The following is a 10953-nucleotide window of genomic DNA, read 5'->3' on the forward strand; positions in this document are numbered from 1 at the left end:
TTTTGTTCCTTTTGGCCATCTCTTCTGCTAGAAGAGTTTCTGAGTTATCTGCTCTTTCTTGTGAATCTCCTTTTCTGATTTTTCATCAGGCTAAGGCGGTGTTGCGGACTTCATTTAATTTTTTACCTAAGGTTGTGAATTCTAACATCATTAGTAGAGAAATTGTTGTCCCTTCATTGTGTCCTAATCCTAAGAATTCTCTGGAGAGATCTTTACATTCTTTGGATGTGGTAAGAGCTTTGAAATATTATGTTGAAGCTACTAAAGATTTCAGAAAGACTTCTAGTCTATTTGTTATCTTTTCTGGTTCTAGGAAAGGTCAGAAGGCTTCTGCCATTTCTTTGGCGTCTTGGTTAAAGTCTTTGATTCATCATGCTTATGTAGAGTCGGGTAAATCCCAGCCTCAAAAGATTATGGCTCATTCTACTAGGTCAGTTTCTACTTCCTGGGCTTTTAGGAATGAAGCTTCTGTTGATCAGATTTGCAAAGCAGCAACTTGGTCTTCTTTGCATACTTTTACTAAATTCTACCATTTTGATGTTTTCTCTTCTTCTGAAGCAGTTTTTGGTAGAAAAGTATTTCAGGCAGCTCTTTCAGTTTGATTCTTCTGCTTATAATTTCAGTTTTTTTCATTATAAAGATTAAAACTTTTGATTTGGGTTGTGGATTATTTTTTCAGCGGAATTGGTTGTCTTTATTTTATCCCTCCCTCTCTAGTGACTCTGCGTGGAAGTTCCACATCTTGGGTATCTGGTATCCCATACGTCACTAGCTCATGGACTCTTGCTAATTACATGAAAGAAAACATAATTTATGTAAGAACTTACCTGATAAATTAATTTCTTTCATATTAGCAAGAGTCCATGAGGCCCACCCTTTTTGTGGTGGTTATGATTTTTTTGTATAAAGCACAATTATTCTAATTCCTTATTTTTGATGCTTTCACTCCTTTCTTATTACCCTACTTCTTGGCTATTCGTTAAACTGAATTGTGGGTGGGGTGAGGGGTGTATTTATAGGCATTTTGAGGTTTGGGAAACTTTGCCCCTCCTGGTAGGATTGTATATCCCATACATCACTAGCTCATGGACTCTTGCTAATATGAAAGAAATGAATTTATCAGGTAAGTTCTTGCATAAATTATGTTTCTATTAGTGCAAGTTGAATGTACAACCTGTCCTTAAAATCATTATATAGAGAGCAGCATGTATATTATTACTATTATTACTATTTCTGAGTTTTAGGGGGCTCAAAAAAATTGGTTATAAGAGAATTTCACAGTTTTATGGCGGTATCAGAGAGTACTGATGTTTTTGAGAGTACTGATGTTTTTGAGAGTACTGATGTTTTTGAGAGTACTGATGTTTTTGAGGACAAAGCATGGTTTCCCATGAACAATGTTCTCAGAAAACTGACACCTGCTGAGTTGACTACTGCCGATGTTACCACAACATTTATGAGAGGAAATCTCACAGCTTCTAATCAAACATGAAGCTTTAATTGGAATCATAAACTTAATTACTTTAAAATACTGTTTATTTTTTATGCTTATATTACAGCTGTTCATTTCTCAAAATGTATTAATAAAGTGGGCTTTTCCCCAGATTTTTACTAGCCCCAGCTCTATAAACAGTGAAATCTCAAAACTTTTACAGCAGAATGCTACAATAGAGAGCTTATATCTGCCCCCACCAATTATAATCAACCCAAAAAGGAGGGGAAATGTTAATAAATTGCACATACTTGTCCCCATAAGAAAAAAATAAGAGGACTTAAATCTGTAATTTTCTGCATGCACTTACTTACCTAGGTACCCCCTAAAAAAATATTTAGGACTGAGACCCGAACCCTTCCCATTATAAATTGACCCTAAAAGTGGAACTTTCAGCGATCTTGCACATTACATGAGTTATAAATGTTTTGCACATTCTTGTTCCATAAACTTAGATTTGTACATGTACATTGTAATGTGCTCAAGTTTTTGTTCAAGGAGTTAGAACCATCCTGATCTGAGATACGGGGTTTCTGTAAACATGTATAGCCAAAATTTGTTGTGCACCGTGAAAAAATGATGGCCGCTGTGTTTAAACCAAGTAAAAAAAATCTAAAAACTGGTGGTTTTGCAAAAATGCTCAAGAAACCTATGTTGGACCACTTGGGATGGATTGACCCTTTAATGTTTAAGCCTCCATAATAGTCATCGTTAATTTTTTTTTTTTTTTTTTTGACAAAACATTTGGCTATTTGGCAAAATTCAGAGGTAAAGTAACAACTGGCTGTGGAGAAATAAAAATAAAATAAAATGGTTGCTACCAAATTACCAGAATTTAGAGATCTGTTTACCAAAATTTGAGTGATCTATAATTGCAGTAAGGATTGGCCACATGCTCTCCTAAATAGAAAAAAATATCTGTTTTAGGTTTGGCAAAAGAGATTTAGCCATGAAGGGTGGCATAAGAGGAGAGCAAAAAGCACGGTGGAAGAGGGTCAAGTGTGAGTATACAAGGAAATACATTTGGACAGAAATGTAGGTGGGAGAGTGATACACATTGTTGAGGTAATAAAAAAACATAATAACAAAAAAAATGTGTGGAGCTGACAAATGCAAGTGGTGAATTGATTAATGAATTATGGATGCATGTAATCAAACATGAAGCTTTAATTGGAATCATAAACTTAATTACTTTAAAATACTGTTTATTTTTTATGCTTATATTACAGCTGTTCATTTCTCAAAATGTATTAATAAAGTGGGCTTTTCCCCAGATTTCTACTAGCCCCAGCTCTATAAACAGTGAAATCTCAAAACTTTTACAGCAGAATGCTACAATAGAGAGCTTATATCTGCCCCCACCAATTATAATCAACCCAAAAAGGAGGGGAAATGTTAATAAATTGCACATACTTGTCCCCATAAGAAAAAAATAAGAGGACTTAAATCTGTAATTTTCTGCATGCACTTACTTACCTAGGTACCCCGTAAAAAAATATTTAGGACTGAGACCCGAACCCTTCCCATTATAAATTGACCCTAAAAGTGGAACTTTCAGCGATCTTGCACATTACATGAGTTATAAATGTTTTGCACATTCTTGTTCCATAAACTTAGATTTGTACATGTACATTGTAATGTGCTCAAGTTTTTGTTCAAGGAGTTAGAACCATCCTGATCTGAGATACGGGGTTTCTGTAAACATGTATAGCCAAAATTTGTTGTGCACCGTGAAAAAAAGATGGCCGCTGTGTTTAAACCAAGTAAAAAAAATCTAAAAACTGGTGGTTTTGCAAAAATGCTCAAGAAACCTATGTTGGACCACTTGGGATGGATTGACCCTTTAATGTTTAAGCCTCCATAATAGTCATCGTTAATTTTTTTTTTTTTTTGACAAAACATTTGGCTATTTGGCAAAATTCAGAGGTAAAGTAACAACTGGCTGTGGAGAAATAAAAATAAAATAAAATGGTTGCTACCAAATTACCAGAATTTAGAGATCTGTTTACCAAAATTTGAGTGATCTATAATTGCAGTAAGGATTGGCCACATGCTCTCCTAAATAGAAAAAAATATCTGTTTTAGGTTTGGCAAAAGAGATTTAGCCATGAAGGGTGGCATAAGAGGAGAGCAAAAAGCACGGTGGAAGAGGGTCAAGTGTGAGTATACAAGGAAATACATTTGGACAGAAATGTAGGTGGGAGAGTGATACACATTGTTGAGGTAATAAAAAAACATAATAACAAAAAAAATGTGTGGAGCTGACAAATGCAAGTGGTGAATTGATTAATGAATTATGGATGCATGTAATCAAACATGAAGCTTTAATTGGAATCATAAACTTAATTACTTTAAAATACTGTTTATTTTTTATGCTTATATTACAGCTGTTCATTTCTCAAAATGTATTAATAAAGTGGGCTTTTCCCCAGATTTCTACTAGCCCCAGCTCTATAAACAGTGAAATCTCAAAACTTTTACAGCAGAATGCTACAATAGAGAGCTTATATCTGCCCCCACCAATTATAATCAACCCAAAAAGGAGGGGAAATGTTAATAAATTGCACATACTTGTCCCCATAAGAAAAAAATAAGAGGACTTAAATCTGTAATTTTCTGCATGCACTTACTTACCTAGGTACCCCCTAAAAAAATATTTAGGACTGAGACCCGAACCCTTCCCATTATAAATTGACCCTAAAAGTGGAACTTTCAGCGATCTTGCACATTACATGAGTTATAAATGTTTTGCACATTCTTGTTCCATAAACTTAGATTTGTACATGTACATTGTAATGTGCTCAAGTTTTTGTTCAAGGAGTTAGAACCATCCTGATCTGAGATACGGGGTTTCTGTAAACATGTATAGCCAAAATTTGTTGTGCACCGTGAAAAAAAGATGGCCGCTGTGTTTAAACCAAGTAAAAAAAATCTAAAAACTGGTGGTTTTGCAAAAATGCTCAAGAAACCTATGTTGGACCACTTGGGATGGATTGACCCTTTAATGTTTAAGCCTCCATAATAGTCATCGTTAATTTTTTTTTTTTTGACAAAACATTTGGCTATTTGGCAAAATTCAGAGGTAAAGTAACAACTGGCTGTGGAGAAATAAAAATAAAATAAAATGGTTGCTACCAAATTACCAGAATTTAGAGATCTGTTTACCAAAATTTGAGTGATCTATAATTGCAGTAAGGATTGGCCACATGCTCTCCTAAATAGAAAAAAATATCTGTATCAAAATATATGTTATCATGCAAGTTATAGTGTTTGCTGTAAGAACAAATGCATATAATGAATAAAAGAAGAGAGATAAATGTAAGAATGTTAGTGCTGGACTAAAAAAAAAAAAAAAAAAAGATCTATGAGATGTGATAAGTGTAGAAGGAAATTGTGACATTGTTCAGAGGTAAAATAATTAGTTAATGTTTTGGTGATCAGTTCTTTGTAGCTGTGTGAGATCCAGAAGAGGAAACCTGAAACACAACTTGTCACACAGGACAAAAGCTCAAGTCTGAAGTAATGTGTAAGGTTGTGTATCTTTAAAGGGACAGTCTAGTCCAAAACAAACTTTCATTATTTAGATAGGGCATGTAATTTTAAACAATTTTCCAATTTACTTTTATCACCAATTTTGCTTTGTTCTCTTGGTATTCTTAGTTGAAAGCTTAACCTAGGAGGATGCTAATTTCTTAGACCTTGAAGGCCACCTCTTTTCAGAATGCATTTTAACAGTTTTTCACCACTAGAGGGTGTTAGTTCATGTGTTTCATATAGATAACACTGTGCTCATGCACGTGAAGTTATGTGGGAGCAGGCACTGATTGGCTAAACTGCAAGTCTGTCAAAAGAACTGAAATAAAGGGGCAAGATAATCACATAGGTTAAAAGTATATTAATATAACTGTGTTGGTTATGCAAAACTAGGGAATGGGTAATAAAGTGTTTATCTATCTTTTAAAACAATAAAAATTCTGGTGTAGACTGTCCCTTTAATATAGATACAAAAGCCAAGATATTACTTTCTTTTTTTTTACCAGTGAGGTGCCATTTAATAATAATGGTTACTTAATGGAATAATTTAGCTTTGATATATAAATGCTAAAACAGTGCCATACATTTGGAGCCACTGGAAATTTGTGCAAAATTGCATACATATAACTTCTGGTAAACTGAAATCATTAGAAGACTTGAGTTATGCAGTGCTCAATTGTGATTGCCTTTAAGTAACCTTCTCGCAAAAAGCTTTTGATTGATGGCTAATAGTTATGCCTCATGTCAAATAGCTATTTAGAAGTCTGTGTCAGGAGCAAGGCAGGAACCGAGCAGTGCAAACAGCAGAGACCTTAACTGTGTTTGGTTCCTGCCTTGCTCCTGACAGAGACCTAAACTGTGTTTGGCTTCTGCCTTGCTCCTGGCACAGAGACCTAAACTGTGTTTGGTTTCTGCCTTGCTCCTGACACAGAAACATTTCCTGTGTTTGGTTTCTGCCTTGCTCCTGACACAGAAACATTTCCTGTGTTTGGTTTCTGCCTTGCTCCTGACACAGAAACATTTCCTGTGTTTGGTTTCTGCCTTGCTCCTGACACAGAAACATTTCCTGTGTTTGGTTTCTGCCTTGCTCCTGACACAGAGACCTAAACTTTGTTTGGTTTCTTTCTTGCTCCTAGCAGAAAGACCCCAGTGTGGGCTCACATTTCAACCCAGGGCTAAGTTGTAAAGGTGGCCATATCTTTCCCCTGACTTATGCCACATTGGGAAATCAGCTCCTGCACTATAAATACCGCTTCCACTTGGTGCGTCACCCTCCCCCAGCTATGCTAATAGGTCCCAGCCAGTGCCAGAGGCAAGTTCTTATAGATCCATAATAAAAAAAAAAACCTCTTTTACATATGGCTCCAGTAAAAAAAAAATCTTTTAAATGTATTTAAATAGTTTGGAGAATAATTAATATCTTAATCGATCTGTCACTTCAGATATTCAGAGGAAGCGAATCCCACTTCCTCTGCTACTTGATCCCTAAATGATGTAATTTGTTTTCCGTCCTCTCTATAGGGTCAAAAGAGCCTTGTGCTTGTCTCTTTAAACCCTATTTTAATGTAAAAAGTGGAGATAACATTTTAAAAGATTTAAAAAACAAACAAAAGAAAAACAGGCAGCTATATAGGGCTGGTGCTAATTCAGAGGCCTTGCATGAAAATAGATTACATCATTGTTTAGGGCACTTGTAGTGGTCATGAAGTAGATGTTTTCTTCTCAAAACCTAAGGATGCACTAGTGAAAAATTTTGATGTGGACACTACTAGCTGTCCAATTAAAGGGACAGTCTACACCAGAATTTTTATTGTTTTAAAAGATAGATAATCCCTTTATTACCCATTCCCCAGTTTTGCATAACCAACACAGTTATAATAATATACTTTTAACCTCTGTGATTATCTTGTATCTAAGCCTCTGAAAACTGCCCCTTTATTTCAGTTCTTTTGACAGACTTGCAGTTTAGCCAATCAGTGCCTGCTCCCAGATAACTTCACGTGCACGAGCACAGTGTTATCTATATGAAATACGTGAACTAACACCCTCTAGTGGTGAAAAACTGTTAAAATGCATTCTGAAAAGAGGTGGCCTTCAAGGTCTAAGAAATTAGCATATGAACCTCCTAGGTTAAGCTTTCAACTAAGAATACCAAGAGAACAAAGCAAAATTGGTGATAAAAGTAAATTGGAAAATTGTTTAAAATTACATGCTCTAACTGAATCATGAAAGTTTATTTTGGCCTAGACTGTCCCTTTAAGGGTAACAACTAAGAACCTACGTGTTGTCGTGCATTTTCCACATATAACATTATACTTACTTAATTTACTTTGTGTAAATACATAAACAGCGCCTCCTCATTTAAAAGGAGGGCTGCTCCAGCATCTGGTCCAAGAGGCTATGATAGTTAGTAGTGTATCTACTATGTGTCAATAAAACCATGCACCTCACAAGTCTCCCAATAAATCAAAGAAGAAAATATCACTATAGTTTAGAAGTATGGATTTTTTTAATTTTATTTAGTAGAGTTGAATTTAATTTTAAAGCTTGTGGTTGGCTCTGTAATGTTCCAAGCATAAAAAACTCACACGTTTATGCATGCTTCCACTTCAAAGACTAAGGAAGCAATTATTTATTCAATGGAATAAATTACATTTAGGTAACAACAACAAAAAATACAAAGCTGCAATAAATAAGTTAGACCACGTGACTGTATGCATCATGTATAAAGGTAGTGCATTTAGTGCAGAACTGTAAATACATAAAAACAATCTCACTAGAATTTTATTTATGGGGAAAATAAACATTTGTATTATTGTAACATAGATTACACTGTGATAACTGAGTTGAAATAAATATTATATTTAAAGTAACATAAAGGCACTATAAAATTATCATTTAACAGAACAAATGCAGACTGACACTCCTGTGATTTACTCCAGTATTAACTCTGAATTAGCTCGACACTTAAACATTATAGTATTAGATTTTTTGTTTTTTACACACTTGTGTTTCTCAGCCAGTAAGCAATAGCAGACAAATTCAGCTGTATTAGTTTCAGCTTTTGGTAACATTAATCAGACAAAATAAAGAAATAATGGCAGACAAACTGTACTTTGATGGGTGTCCTTTATGCCTATGTAAATATATTTTACAGTGTACTATACATTTTTCACCCTTAACTTGATTTCCAGTGATTTTTTTTATACCAGCAGCAGAATAGGAAATGCATAAGAAAGTGTTCCTATAGGTTTATTTTTGTACACAAAATAGCATTTTTAAACCGTATCATAAAAATGGCCTGAACTTGCAGGGAAATCAGGATTCCTCATTGTATCACCTTCTAGACACACAATAGCTTCCTTTTCTTATATCTGTCAGTATAATATGTAAGAAAAGGAAGCTATACAAAAATAAACCTATAGGAACACTTTCTCATGCATTTCCTATTCTGCTGCTGGTATAAAAAGATCACTGGAAATCAAGTCCAATGCTTAGAGAGAACACTTAAAATTGTATTACAGTTGTAAATTCTTCTGCGTTCTATGTTTGCATAGCTTTTCTATAGCCAATACTAACTTATTGAATTTTCTCTATAGGTGAGAATCCCCTGGACAAAATTTAAAATGCTAAAATAAAGGTAATGGAGCTATTTGTAAAACAGTTCAGGGGAAAGTGTTTAAAAAAAAAAAATACTTAAAGGGACACTATAACCAAACATTTTCTTTCATGATTAAGGTAGAGAATATAATTTTAAACAACATTCCAATTTACTTCTATTACCTAATTTGCTTTATTCTTTAGATATACTTTAATGAAGAAATAGCAATGCACACAGTGAACCAATCACAGGAGGCATCTATGTCCAGCTACCAATCAGCAGCTACTAAGCATATCTAGATATGCTTTTCAGCAAAGAATATCAAGAGAATGAAGCAAAATAGATAATAGAAGTAAATTAGAAAGTTGTTTATAATTGTATGCTCTTTCTAAATCATGAAAGAAAAAAATTGGGTTTCATGTCCCTTTAAATAATTGTCTTACATTTATGCCTGTGATTTCAAGGAGATATATACAGTATATAGCAGGATATTCTAATTCATATCATTAATGGCAATTATTGACCGAATATATATTTTTTTGTACACAGGAAAGACAACCTCTTAAACATAATTCAGTTTGTGTAAAAACTGTCATTAACAATATTCAGTTTATTACCCGCCATGTTTTACTTGTGCATTCACCATGTACATATTGCTTCTGTGAAAACCCATTTTATGTGAATAACCAGATTTTTTTTTCAATTGTAAACCTAATACCAGCAGTTTGACTTATTAAAAAAAAAAAGTGCAAATGAGGAATATAAATACATATTTTTAAACGAAAACGAATGACTGTGCCAAAAATATAAGTAATCAAATATTATTGAATATTTATACAGTGGATTTAATTAAAAAAAAATACCCAATCTGTGCACACAATAGTTTTGTTATAGGATTTTAAATACAAAAAAAAGTATTTCTTTTTACATAAAGTTTTCTGTGGAGCAGTTGAAATGCACAAAGCTGCTGTTTGCATTAATTTAGGTATTCATTTTGTTTCCATTGTGTAAATATGTAACTCTGCTGGATAACGCACACACACACACAATATGGCCACAAGTATGTGGATACCCTTACTATTGAGTTCAGGTGTTTTAGCCACACCATTGCTAACAGGTGCATAGAATCCAGCACATAACCATGACATCTCCATCGATAACTCTTCAGTACAACCTTTTATACTGCCAGTGTTTTAAGTGACTTTAAAGTGACAATCTGGTCAAAATTGAAATGTGCATAGATGAATTACATCTTTGAATAGAAATCTATTTGCAATATACATGGATTGGCAAAAATGCTTCTAGTAAACCTTATAAATGTTTTAGTGTTAACATTTTTCTCTGCATGTGCATGTGAAGAATAGCTAGATATTCTCAATGCACCAACATTTTAAATATTGCAGCTGCTCAGAGCACCACAAATTGTGTCATTACCAGATGGTACAAGCACCTTAGGCTCTCTGAGCAAGTGCTGTGTTTAAAATGCTGGTGCACGGTGCATACTTAAATACACTTTTAAAACAGCTATGGCTTTTATTAGATGCATTTTGCTAATACATGTAAATTACAAAAATCCCTCTCTTCAAAACTGAAATCCATCCATGCGGATTACAATTTTGGCTTGAATGTCTTTTTTTTTAATTTAATTTTCAAAGAGCTTTATTGAAAAATTTGATGTTTTACAGCAAATATGAGATCAACATTTCAAACAAAAAGTAGGTACATGAGAATAAACTGCATATTACAGATTGGGTAAAAAAAAAACCCATGTCCTTTTGCTGTATTCCCACATATCCAACAGTTTATAATTTTTATAAAACTATATATGAATCCATGAGCAGGACAGCTCTTTCTATACCCCAGTAGAAGAGACCTCTTTTAGATCTCGCAACAAAAAAGAAAATCTGAAATGGTTATGATGGGGTTAACTTGCAGATAACTAGTATGTAATAGTCTATATGAGTATTATAGATATACTAATGGATAAATAGAACACAAAAAAAGAAAAACAAAAGAAATGTAACAAACAACCAGAACTCGATTAAATGACATGAGTTACACCCACATCTTTAACCTTACAGATAAGTAATATTTTAACCTTCAAATATACGAAGACTTGCGACCCCGTCTTATTGCATCCCATGTAAATGGTCATTTGAACTATAATTTAGCCAGAGCTAAACTCCACTAAGTGGATATGGCAAATCCTCACCAAAAGAAAAGAACCTAGCAGCAATGTCTACGAGTTTTATATAGGAACCTGTCCCATACCTCCTCGGCCGCTGGAGGTGCGAGAGGAGCTTGAGCTAATACATGTGACACGTGA

The sequence above is a fragment of the Bombina bombina genome, chromosome 3, assembly GCF_027579735.1.
Source record: "Bombina bombina isolate aBomBom1 chromosome 3, aBomBom1.pri, whole genome shotgun sequence".
In the NCBI taxonomy this organism is placed as follows: domain Eukaryota; kingdom Metazoa; phylum Chordata; class Amphibia; order Anura; family Bombinatoridae; genus Bombina; species Bombina bombina.